General features: G+C 40.4%; 1 pseudogene; it reads left to right on the top strand.

Annotated features, from left to right (window-relative positions):
• Positions 1–9,951: 9,951 nt before the first annotated feature.
• On the top strand, positions 9,952–11,927 carry LOC136398376 (insulin-like growth factor 2 mRNA-binding protein 3 pseudogene; annotated as a pseudogene).
• The last annotated feature ends 1,906 nt before the right edge of the window (positions 11,928–13,833 follow it).

The following is a 13,833-nucleotide window of genomic DNA, read 5'->3' as shown; positions in this document are numbered from 1 at the left end:
TTCTTAAAATCATTTTTCCCAAGCCTCTTCTTAAATGTTGCAATTCCTCGGGCTTTGTCTTTGGACCTCTGATGCTGGAACTACCCACTCTTCATTGCTATAGCAGCTACCTGCCAGCTATATAACTTCCACATCTGCATCCTCACCCCAACTTCTCTGCTCCTGGTCCTCTGGGGCACATCATAGGGATACTGAACACTGTGCATGGATGTCCACAGGCACTTCCACCTTACCTGTCCATCAGGACTCCTCTCCTCCCTCCAACCCCCACTGCTGCTTTTCCCACTATCTTTCTTATTTAAGTGAAAAGAAGCAGCACTTAATTAAATCTCAAAATAACTTTAAGATGTGTTGTTTTCCCATTATACAGAATCTCTATCCAAGAAATGGAAAAATGGAAGCTTAGAGAAGGCAGGGAATGTGGCTAAGGCTACACAGCTATTGAGCGATGAGCTTGGACTTAAACTCAAGTGTCTCTGACTCCTAGGCTAGTGCTCTCACCCACTGCCCTTCACAGTCCCATGCCAGAGACCCTAGGAGTGGAACTCATTTCCTTCCTCACCAGTCAGGCCCCACCCAGCACCAGGACCTGGACTCAAATGGCACTCAGCTCAGCTCCTCTTCACACCTCTGCCCCTGGCTCACTTCGTTCACCTCACCCTCACCTGGGTACAGACATCCCTAGGCAGGCCCAGGTCTTCCCTTCTGCAAACCATGCTTTACATGCTGAAAAAGTCCTTTTCTACAATTCAGATCATGTCATCGCGTCGCTGTCTTATTAAACCGTTCAGTAGCAATGCACGGCATCAGGACATGGGGCAGCTTTTTCACTTAGCAACAAGCCTCCATTGGTTTCTCCAGCATTATAGTCAATCTTCGTTATTCGCAGGTTCCATGTTGGCCAGTTTGTTTATTTTCTAAAATGTATTTATAACCCCAACGTCAATATTCTTGGTGCTTTTGCAGCCGGCTTGCAGAGGGGCTTTGGCTCACGCATGCGCACATCCCCAGCTGAGGTTAAGGCGCTGCATAGCTTCCCATTTCAGCTAGTGCAATAAACACGTGTCCTTTCCATAGTCTACTTAGTGTCACATATTCCACATTTTTGTGCTTTTTTGTGGATGATTACCCTGTTTAAAATGGCCTGGAAACATAGTGCTGACGTGCTGTCTAGTGTTCCTAAGTGCAAGAAAGCTGTGATGTGTCTCGTGGAGAAAATCCCTGTTGGATGAGCTTTGTGCAAGCAGGAGTTGTAGTGCTGTCTGCTGTGGGTTCAGTGTTAATGAATGAACAATACAATACATCCGGGAAAAGGAAGAGTTAATGCACAAATCTATAGATAAAGGGACACCAGGAAGTGCTAGAATGACATCTACAGTGGTGCCCCCTTATCTGAGGTTCCACATTCTGCTGTTTCTGCAAATTCTGCTGCAACCACAGTCTGAAAATATTACATGGAAATCTGTAGATATAAATAATTTAATAAACAATTTATAAGTTTCAAAACTCGTGCTGTTCTGAGCATCATGATGAAAGCACATGGGGTCCTGCTCTACCCTTCCCAGGATGGGACTCATCCTTCTCCAGCTCATCCAGGCTGTGGATACTCCCTGCTTGTAATCACTAGTAGCCACCTTGGTTATCAGATTGTCACATTATCACAGTGTTTGTATTCAAGCAGCCTTTATTTTGTATGTTTAATAATGGCCCCAAAGTGCAAGAATAGTGATGCTGGCAGAAGCTGTAAAGTGCTTCCTTTAGGTGAAATGGTGAAAGTTTTAATAATGAAAGAGAAGAAGTCATGTGCTGAGGTTGCTACAGTAAGAACTAATCTATCTGTGAAAATGTAAAGAAGAAAAAATAAATTCATGGTAATTTTCCTGTTGCACTTCAAACTGCAAAAGTTACAGCCACATTGCTTAGTTCAGATTAAGGCTTTAGGAGAAAAAGATGGCAGCAGAGTAGGCAGACACACAGACGCCCAGCTCTCACCACCAAACTGGAATACAAATCAAGTTAGGAAAAATCAGCATGAAAAACCAACTCTGAACTGCAAGAACAGCTCTCAAAAACCAAGGAGCAAAGAAGAAGCCACAACAAACCTGGTAGAGAGTGCCTGAATCTCCACTGCTTACAGGAACGGAGGGGGGGGGGTGAGGCTGAGAGCCCAGAGGGGATCTCACACAAGGGAAAAGAGCAGAAACTACTGCTCACAGCCACTTGCCTGGTGACCAGGGAGCGAGGTGTGTTGAATATACCAGCTTATCTCCCAAGTGGAAAGGAAAGAGAGAAGGACAGACTGTGAGGGGCTAAGGAATGAAGGAGATGACCTAAAAAAGCTGACTCATCCGTGCTGGAGGTGGCCATAGCTGGGGGAGGGACTGAACCTTTCACAAAACAGAACTGAATTGCTTCCAGATCAGAGATCTCCAGACATCTATCCATCTCCAATCAGCACAACAAGACACAGCAGAAAACAAGAAGTGGGGAGGAGGGGCAGTAACTCAGGTCTCCATGGAGATCTGAGATACACCTCCTCCTACTGAAGCTGAGAAAACACCCTGCCCCCAGTGAGATTAGCTGGCTAAAGAGGCCTTCAGAGTCTCAGGTTACACCCATCGCATTCCTGGATACAGTTTTAAGGAAGCCCCCTGCTGAGATCAGTAAACAAGACTATCACCTGTTAAGAAAACAAACAAATCAAGACTTCAAAGCTGCCCAAATCCGAAAGTGGATTACAGATAACAGCTGATATCAACCCAAGAAGATCTAGAAATAACACAACTGAAAACTGGAGGCAGAAAACACCAAGCCTAGACTCAACCAACTCTACAAATAAAACACCCTAAAACAGATAATGAGAAGACAAAGAAGTGCAATCCAAATGAAACTACAAGAGACACCTTCAGGAGATGAACTGAGTGATATGGAAATAATCAAACTTCCAGATGCAGAGTTCAAAATAATGATTGTAAGGATGCTTAGGGATCTTAGAACAACAATGGATGGTCATTATGAACACCTAAATAAAGAAATAGCAAGTATAAAAAAGAATCAGTCAGAGATGACAAATACAGTATCAAAAATAAAGACAACAATGGAAGGAATTAAAAACAGGATAGATAGAGCTGAGGATCAAATCAGCGAGTTGAAGGACAACTGGAATGAAGGCATGAAAGCAGAGAAGAAAAGAGAAAAGAGACTCAAAAAGTCAGAGGAAACCCTTAGAGAGCTCTGTGACAACATGAAGAGAAATAACATCCGCATCATAGGGGTTCCTGAAGAAGAAGAAAAAGAACAAGGGATAGAGACTTTGTTCAATCATATCATAGCTGAAAACTTCCCTAAATTAATGCAAGAGAAACTCTCACAAGTCCAAGAAGCACACAAAACTCCATTAAAGAGAAACCCAAAGAAACCTACACCAAGACACATCATAATTAAAATACCAAAGCTAAGCGATAAAGAGAAAATATTAAAAGCTGCAAGAGAAAAAAACATTATTACCTACAAAGGAGCCCCCATAAGGATGACATCTGACTTCTCAACAGAAACACTTGAGGCCAGAAGGGAATGGCAAGAAATATTCAAAGTAATGCAGAACAAGAACCTACAACCAAGACTACTTTATCCAGGAAGGCTATCGTTTAAAATCGAAGGAGAAATAAAAAGCTTCCCAGACAAAAAACAACTCAAGAAATTTATTACAACCAAACCAGTGCTGCAAGAAATGTTAAGGGGCCTGTTGTAAACAGATCAAAGTGGGAAAAGAATATAGCAAAAAAGGAATACACCTTTAAAGAAGAAAATGGCAATAAATAACTACATATCAATAATAACCTTAAATGTAAATGGATTAAATGATCCAATCAAAAGACATAGGGTAGCTGCGTGGATAAGAAAACAGGACCCATACATATGCTGTCTAAAAGAGACACACCTTAGAACAAAAGATACACATAGATTGAAGGTAAAAGGATGGAAAAAACATTTCATGCAAACAGAAATGAAAAAAAAGCTGGGGTAGCAATACTTATATCAGACAAATTGGACTTTAAAACAAAGGATATAGTAAGAGATAAAGAAGGCCACTACATAATGATAAAGGGAGTAATCCAACAGGAAGATATAACTATTATAAATATCTATGCACCTAATATAGGAGCACCTAAATATATAAAGCAGACTTTGATGGATTTAAAGGGCGAGATCAACAGCAATACTATAATAGTAGGGGATTTCAATACCCCACTAACATCACTAGGTAGATACTCAAGAAAGAAAATTAACAAAGAAACAGCAGACTTATTGGAAACACTAGATCAGGGGTCTCAAACTTGCGGCCCGCCGAACAATTTTGTGCAGCCCGCAGACTAATCCACGAAGTTCAAAATATTTTGGATAAAATTAAGGAAGCCTAGGGGCCTACATGTATTTTTCATTTCTCTAGCATCCTAGCTAGATATTAGCTTAGTTAACAGCAGTTGTGATGCGAACTACAGTTTCTGGTCGTTTTGTGACACTGAAAAGTATTGCGTAACGGTTGCCTTTTGTAGACCTAGTGCGGCCCGCCGAATGGCTGTGATCTTGCTCTGTGGCCCACATGCTGAGTTGAGTTTGAGACCCCTGCACTAGATCAACTCGATTTAATAGATATCTTCAGAACCTTTCACCCTAAAGCAGCAGAATATACATTCTTTTCAAGTGCTCATGGAACATTCTCTAGGATAGACCACATGTTAGGGCACAAAAGTGCTCTCAACAAATTTAAGAAGACTGAAATCATATCAAGCACTTTCTCCAATCACAACGGCATGAAACTAGAAATGAACCACAACAGAAAAGCTCAAAAATTCTCAAACACATGGAAACTAAATAGCAGGTTGTTAAATAATGAATGGATTAAGAATGAGATCAAAGAAGAAATAAAAAATTCCTAGAAACGAATGACAATGAGCATACAACAACTCAAAATTTATGGGACACAGTGAAAGCAGTACTGAGAGGGAAGTTCATAGCAGTACAGGCACACTTTCAGAAGCTAGAAAAAGCTCAAATAAACAACTTAACCCTGCATCTAAAAGAATTAGAAAAAGAACAGCAAGTAAAGCCCAAATGTAGTAGAAGGAAGGAAATAATAAAGGTCAGAGCAGAAATAAATGACATAGAGGCTAAAGAAACAATAGAGGATCAATGAAACTAGGAGCTGGTTCTTTGAAAAGGTAAACAAGATTGATAAACCTTTAACTAGACTCACCAAGAAAAAGAGAGAGAAGACTCAAATAAATAAAATTAGAAATGACAGAGGAGAAATAACAACTGAGACAACAGAAATACAAAATATTGTAAGAAAATACTATGAAGAACTGTATGCCAAAAAACTAGACAACCTAGATGAAATGGACAAATTCCTTGAAACATACAATCTTCCAAAAATCAATCTGGAAGAATCAGAAAACCTAAACAGACCGATTACACCAAATGAGATCGAAACAGTTATCAAAAAACTCCCAACAAAGAAAAGTCTGGGGCCTGATAGCTTCATAACTGAATTCTACCAAATATTCAAAGAAGACCTATTTCCTATCCTTCTCAAACTATTTCAAAAAATTCAAGAGGAAGGAAGACTTCCAAGCTCCTTTTATGAGGCGAGCATAATTCTGATTCCAAAACCAGGCAAAGACAACACAAAGAAAGCAAATTATAGGCCAATATCTCTGATAAATATAGATGCTAAAATCCTCAACAAAATATTAGCAAACTGGATCCAAGAATATATGAAAAAAATCATACACCATGATCAAGTGAAATTTATTCTGGGGATGCAAGGCCGGTACAATATTCGTACATCAATCAATGTGATTCATCACATAAACAAAAAGAAGGAGACAAACCATATGATAATTTCAATAGATGCAGAAAAAGCATTTGATAAAATCCAGCACCCATTCATGATTAAAACTCTCAGCAAAGTGGGAATACAGGGAACATACCTCAACATGATAAAAAGCTATCTGTGAGAAACCCACAGCCAACATCATACTCAATGTGCAAAAATTAAAAGCAATCCCCTTAAGATCAGGAACAAGGCAGGGGTGCCCCCTTTCACCACTCTTATTTAACATAGTCCTGGAAGTCCTAGCCACAGCAATCAAACAAGAAGAAGAAATAAAGGGCATTCAAGTTGGAAAATAAGAAGTAAAACTATCATTATTTGCAGATGATATGATATTGTATATAGAAAACCCTAAAGTCTCAGTCAAAAAGCTACTGGACCTGATAAATGAATTGAGCAAAGTGGCAGGATATAAAATCAATACTCAGAAGTCAGAGGCATTTTTATACACCAACAATGAACAGTCAGAAAGAGAAAGTAAGGAAACAATCCCCTTCACAATTAAAACCAAAAAAATAAAGTACCTAGGAAAAAACTTAACCAAAGAGACTAAAGACTTGTACTCGGAAAATTACAAAGCATTGATAAAAAAAATCAAGGAAGATACAAACAAGTGGAAGCATATAGCGTGCTCATGGTTAGGAAGAATAAACGTCATTAAAATGTCTATATTACCCAAAGCAATCTATAAATTCAATGCAATACCAATTAAAATACCAATGACATACTTCAAAGATATAGACCACATATTCCAAAAATTTATATGGAACCAAAAAAGAACATGAATAGCCTCAGGAATCTTAAAAAAGAAGAATAATGTGGGAGGTATCACACTTCCTGATATCAAGTTATACTACAAGGCCATTGTACTCAAAACAGCCTGGTACTGGCATAAGAACAGGCATATAGATCAATGGAATAGAACAGAAAACCCAGAAATAAACCCACAGTTCTATGGACAACTGATATTTGACAAAGGAGGTAAGGAAATACAATGGAGTAAAGACAGCCTCTTTAACAAATGGTGTTGGGAAAATTGGACAGCTACCTGCAAAAAAATGAAACTAGATCACCAGCTTACACCACTCACAAAAATAAACTCAAAATGGATAAAAGACTTAAATGTAAGCCATGAAACCATAAGCATCTTAGAAGACAACATAGGCAGTAAGCTCTCTGACATCTCTCGGAGCAATATATTTGCTGATTTATCTCCACGGGGAAGTGAAATAAAAAACAGGATAAACAAATGGGACTATATCAAACTAAAAAGCTTTTGCACAGCTAAAGACAACAAGAACAGAATAAAAAGACAAACTACACAATGGGAGAACATATTTGACAATACGTCTGATAAGGGGTTAATAACCAAAATTTATAAAGAACTTGTAAATCTCAGCACCAGGAAGACAAACAATCCAATCCAAAAATGGGCAAAAGAGATGAATAGACACTTCTCCAAAGAGGACATACAGATGGCCAATAGGCATATAAAAAAATGCTCAACATTACTAATCATTAGAGAAATGCAAATTAAAACCACAACGAGATATCACCTCACACCAGCCAGAATGGCGCTCATCAGCAAAACAACACAGAATAAGTGCTGGCAAGGATGTGGAGAAAAGGGAACCCTCCTGCACTGCTGTTGGGAATGCAGACTGGTGCAGCCACTGTGGAAAACAGTATCAAGATTCCTCAAAAAACTGAAAATTGAACTGCCTTTTGACCCAGTTATCCCACTTTTAGGAATATACCCCAAGGACACCATAGAACGGTTCCAAATGGAGAAATGCACCCTCATGATTGTGGCAGCATTGTTCACAATAGCGAAGATCTGGAAACAGCCCAAGTGTCCGTCAGAGGACGAGTGGTACATATATACTATGGAATACTACTCAGCCATAAGAAATGATGACATCGGATCATTTACAATAACATGAATGGACCTTGATAACATTATACGGAGTGAAATAAGTAAATCAGAAAAAAAACTAAGAACTATATGAATCCATACATAGAAGGGACATAAAAATGAGACTCAGAGACATGAACAAGAATGTGATGGCAACATGGGTGGGGGGTGGGGGTAGGGGGGATGGGGCGAAGAAGGAGAGAGGGGTTGGGGGAGGGGAGGGGCACAAAGAAAACCAGATAGAAGGTGACAGAAGACAATTTAACTTTGGGGGAGGGGTATACAGCACAATCAAATGTCAAAATAATCTAGAGATGTTTTCTCTCAACATATGTACCCTGATTTATCAATGTCACTGCTTTAAATTTAATAAATAAAATTTTAAGAAAAGATTAAGGCTTTAAATTTGTGGGTGTTCTCATTGATAGCACATGTTGCACCAGGAAGCGGTGAGCCTATAATGAAGACTTTAGCAAAGGATCCCCTGAGAGATCATATTCACATAACTTTTAATACCGTATATTATTATAATTCTTCTTTTATTATTAGCTATTGATCTTAATCTTTTACTGTGACCAATTATAAATTAAATACCATAGCTGTGTATGTATAAGGAAAAACAGTATAAGTAGGGTTTGATACTATCTGCTACTTCAGGTATCTCCCAGGTGTCTTAGAATGTATTCTCCACGTATATAGTGCATGACAAAGCTATGAAAAGATGGAAAAGCAGTTAAATTTGTGGGTTCATGAGATGACACCTGATTTAATAAAGCATAATGAGCAATGTTTTGAGGAAAGCCAAAGAAATTTATGGCCAGGAAAATGTTAAACCCTTCTCAGCTAGTGCTGAATGACTCACTTCAAAAGGTGATATGGGCCCTGGCCGGTTGGCTCAGTGGTAGAGTGTCGGCCTGGCATACAGGAGTCCTGGGTTCGATTCCCGGCCAGGGCACACAGGAGAAGTGCCCATCTGCTTCTCCACCCCTCCCCCTCTCCTTCCTCTCTGTCTCTCTCTTCCCCTCCCGCAGCCAAGGCTCCATTGGAGCAAAGATGGCCCGGGCGGTGGGGATGGCTCCGTGGCCTCTGCCTCAGGTGCTAGAATGGCTTTGGTTGCAGCAGAGCGACACCCCAGATGGGCAAAGAATCGCCCCCTGGTGGATCCCGGTGGGGCTCATGCGGGAGTCTGACTGCCTCCCCGTTTCCAGCTTCAGAAAAATACAATACAAAAAAAAAAAAAAGGTGATATGGTGTGGAAAGCATTAAACTTGCAGGTGAGGGCAGTTTTGCAGATGAGGAGGCTGTGGAAGAACTTTTAAAACACCTGCTAAGTAAAACAAACAAACAAAGAAAACAAAAACAAAACACCTGCTAAGTAAAACAAAACAAAAAAAAATGAAAACAAAAAGCCTGCTAAGTGTACAGGAAACGGGTGATGTGGAAGAGCAGGTGTATAATTGTGTCAGGACTTGCTTCATTTACAAGGACCCTTGGCAGATGAACCTATATAACAAAATTGGATTTGGGTTATACATACATATAGGGGTGGCAAAAAACCAACACTTCAAGATATATATATTTCTTATGTTGCACTTTTATTTTTTATTTATTTTTTTAAAGAAGTTTTGTGGGAGTTTTTTAGATTGTATTTATTCATTTTAGAGAGAGGAGACAGAGAGGAGGAGGGAAGGAACAGAAAGCATCAACTCTCATATGTACCTTGACCAGGCAAGCCTGGGGTTTCTAACCAGTGACCTCAGCATTCCAGGTCAATGCTTTACCCACTGTGCCACCACAGGTCAGGCTGAACTTTTATTTTTTAAATTGACATACAGTACCATGTCATATCTGATTGATTCAGTGTTTCTATGTTCTGGCACTTTAGCACAGAGCTCATAGATAGGAACAGTAAATATTTATTAGAAAAAAACCCCCATAAAGGTTATTGATATCTAGGAGGATTCTAAGATGGCTACCGAGTATAGGCAGACGTTGCAACTGCCACCTCCTGGAATCTAATTGGATTACAACTTAATTTAAGAACAATTATCTTGAAAAACCAACTTTGGACTAAACGAAGAGGAGTCTATAACCAAGGATCACAGAAGAAGCCACCCGGAGACTGGTAGGAAGGGTGGAGATGCGGAAAGGGCTGCCCCGCTCCCAGAAGCGAGTGGAGGCTGAGGGTTTGGAGGGACTCTCACTGCAGGGAGGGTTGCCCTGAGAGGTGTGAGTCCTCAGCCCCAGAGACTAGAAGAGGTGCCCACACAACACTTGGCAGTGAAAAGAGCTGGGGTTTCTGTCTGTGAGAAAGAGACGGAGCTCTCGGATATGCAGGCTCCATCTTAAAAGGCCAGCACAGAAAATCTTGTTTATAGCCACTTATCCTCTGGTGGCTCTGATGGAGGAAGAGCTGAGAGGACTAGAGTGTTGTGGAGAGTGTCGGAGGCCCAGGGGGTGACACTGTGGGGGATGGCCACCAGAACCCCTGTGCTGAGTCATTCTCCAATACTGCAGTCCCCAACTTTCTTGGGTGGAGCATTCCCCTGAGCGGCATCAGCCTGGGTAAAAACAATTGTTCCACCCTTGGGAGTCTCTCCTGCCCAATCATGGAGACTGGGTCATTCTGAGAAGCCAGCCAGGAAGCAGGAGGTACATTAGTGACTCAGTGTTCTGGGGTCGAGGCCCGAGCTTTCCCCCACACACTCCTGAGTCTAAGATTGGTGATTTCATGAGAGATTCAGTCGAAACTGTCTGTACTCTGAGACCACACCTCTGGGTCTCAGAGACCACACCTTACTGAGGTCTGTGAAAAAAGTCTGGACAGAAGGGGTTGGGGAGGAAGAGACAAAAAGTAGTCTATCCGTCCTTCCCCCCTCCTTTTTCTCACTAATCTCATCTCCTTCTCCAAGTTAGGAAGACTCATTGATGCGTTTAGGTTGTAGGAAGGCTCTTTCTTTTTTGTATTTTTTTTTCAATACCTAGAAAAGGAAAAACAACCCTCAGATCTGACTTCTCTCTGCTTGATCTTGTTCTTGGTTCTTACTGTGTTTGTGAATTTTAATGTCAGAAGAAGAGGGAAACAAAACCCGCTGGATACATCTATCCTTGTGGGTGGTTTTAATTTTTCTTTTTTTTTTTTGTAACTTTTTTTAAAAAAACAACCACACTTCACAATGAACAAACTATATATTGGAAACCTCAGCGAGAACATCGTTCCCTTGGACCTGGAAACCATCTTCAAGGATGCCAAGATCCCAGTGTCTGGACCCTTTCTGGTGAAGACCAGCTACGTGTTTGTGGACTCTCTGGCTGAGAGCTGGGCCCTCAAGACCATTGAGGCACTTCCAAGAACTGACACTATATAATCCGGAGCACACCATTATGGTACAAGCAATGTGGAAACGTGCCAAAGCTGAGGAGGAGATAATGAAGAAAATCAGAGTCTTATGAAAATGATAATCACTTCTATGAATCTCCAAGCACATTTAATTCCTGGATTAAATCTGAATGCTGTGGGTCTGTTCCCACCTACATGAGGGATGCCACCCTCCACCTCAGGGCCCCCTTCAGCTGTGACTCCTCCTTACCTACAGTTTGAGCAATCAGAAAGGAGACTGTTCATCTGTTTGTTCCAGCCTTATCTATCAGCAAGCAGGGGCAGCACATCCAACAGCTTTCTCCCTTTGCAGGAGCTTCTATTAAGATCACTCCAGCTGAAACCCCAGATGCTGAAGTGAGGATGGTGATTATCACCGGGCCACCAGCAGCCCAATTCAAGGCTCAGGGAAGAATTTATGGAAAAATTAAAGAAGAAAACTTTGTTAGTCTTAAAGAAGAGGTGAAACTTGAAGCTCATATCAGAGTACTATCCTTTGCTGCTGGCAGAGTTATTGGAAAATGAGGCAAAATGGTGGATGAACTCCGGAATTTGTCTAGTGCAGAAGTTGTTGTCCCTCATGACCAGACACCCGAGAACCATCTGTGGTGGACAAAATAACTGTTCATTTCTATGCTTGCCAGGTTGCCCAGAGGAAAATTCAGAAAATTCTGACTCAGGTAAAGCAGCACCAACAGCAGAAAGCTCTGCAAAGTGGACTACTTCAGTCAAGATAGAAGTAAAGGCTCAGGAAACAGCCCATCACAGAGGCAGATGCCAAAGCGAAGACAGAGTGCTTAGCCAACAGATGGGCAGCTGAACCCCTATCCAGAATCACATGCACAGCTTTTTACTTAGCCAGCTGTTTCTGAGCACCAGGCAACTTTCAAACTGCTGTCTCTGTGAGAATGTATACTTTATGCTCTCTGAAATATATGACACCCAGCTTTAAAAAAATGGGGGGAGGGAAGAAAAGAGAGGAGCTCTGCACTTCCCTTTTGTTGTCTTCTCAATGTTACAAATATTCTAATTTTCCTTAATGCAAGAAATCGGCTTAAAGATGCACTCACTAAATTCATCAAAAAATGGAAAAAAATAGATTGCTCCTAAGTCAGAATAGAACTAAGCTGTTGACACAGAAAACCTGTTTCACTTTTATCTAACACTAACATGAATAACCTAAGGGAAGTGCTAGTGGTGTTGGCAGGGGTATTAAATGTGCATTTTTACTCAACTGCCTCAGGTATTCAGTAATGCAATGAAAGCAAATTTTGTGTTTCTTTTTTTGAAAATTTTATATGCTTTATAAAGTCCAACTGTTTTTTTAAAAATAAAATATAATTGGCTAACAGGCAAATAACAGAAAAAAATTTACTTCTGGCTAGTGACAATAAAGCTGGAAAATTAATTTCAGGTTATTTGAGGCTTCTGACAGTTATTAGTGGGAATATCCATAAATGTTCAATGACATGGAGCAGTGCCTATATTAGGAGAGCAGCAATACCATTTATTTTTTTGTTTATGGTAGGAAAAGTTATGATGGTCCTAACAGAGCAAGTGGTTGCAGGAGGTTTTGGAATGACTAGTTAAATAGCTTCAGGAGACTTCACTTTCTTTGTTTGGCTATGTGACTGAATGCATAATGCTTTGCATTTTTAACTATCACTACCTAAAGAAAGTGCATCAATGAAGAGATGCAGCCTCTGTGGACTTGAAACTGATTGGCAATGCTCAGTTTGCCAATTCACCTATGACCTGTGGCTTGTCCTTTGAGCAGACCCTAAAAGAATTGCTTGGTGAAGACCAATGGTCAGTTGGTGTGACAGTGTTTAAAGGCAATAAAAGGCTATCTCTGCATGTGCCAGGCACTGTCATGAGCTTCACTGAGTTGTTTTGAAGATTTTTAAACAATGATAAATCAAGAAAAATTAAAAGCCACCTAAAATATTGCATAAAATGCAACAGGATTTCTGTATTCTTTGCAAACAGTTAGTGTAAGACTTACAAAAATTTAAATGACTGTGATAAAATATTTTACCTTTGATACTGAACTCATTTGCCCATTCTGTAACTTAGTGGCAATGCCCAGTATGTATAATTATGTAGGTGTGCATGGGCTCCAAGGCCATGCCACTCTCATAATTGTGCTGCTTTTGTTCATAAAATGATTACAGTCATATTACACAGGCCTGAAGGATATATAAAACCCCTCAAAATAATTTTTTTTTAAATTTTATTTATTTATTTTTTCTTGGCATTTTTTACTTTTTACTTTTTTTTAATTTTTATTCATTTTAGAGAGGAGAGAGAGAGGGAGAGAGAGGGAGAGAGAGGGGAGAGAGAGACAGGGGGGAGGAGCTGGAAGCATCAACTCCCATATGTGCCTTGACCAGGCAAGCCCAGGGTTTTGAACCAGCAACCTCAGCATTTCCAGGTCGACGCTTTATCTACTGCGCCACCACAGGTCAGGCATATTTTTTTTATTATTTAGTTTTTACATTTTATTTATTCATTTTTTTAGAGAGAGGAGACACACAGAGAGAAAGAGACAGAGAGAGGAAAGAGATAGAAAGAACAGAGGAAGGAGCAGGAACCATCAACTCCCATATGTGCCTTGACCAGGCAAGCCTGGGGTTTCGAACC

Source organism: Saccopteryx leptura, chromosome 3 (genome assembly GCF_036850995.1).
Source record: "Saccopteryx leptura isolate mSacLep1 chromosome 3, mSacLep1_pri_phased_curated, whole genome shotgun sequence".
Taxonomy (NCBI): domain Eukaryota; kingdom Metazoa; phylum Chordata; class Mammalia; order Chiroptera; family Emballonuridae; genus Saccopteryx; species Saccopteryx leptura.
This window is presented reverse-complemented; position numbering and strand designations above follow the sequence as displayed.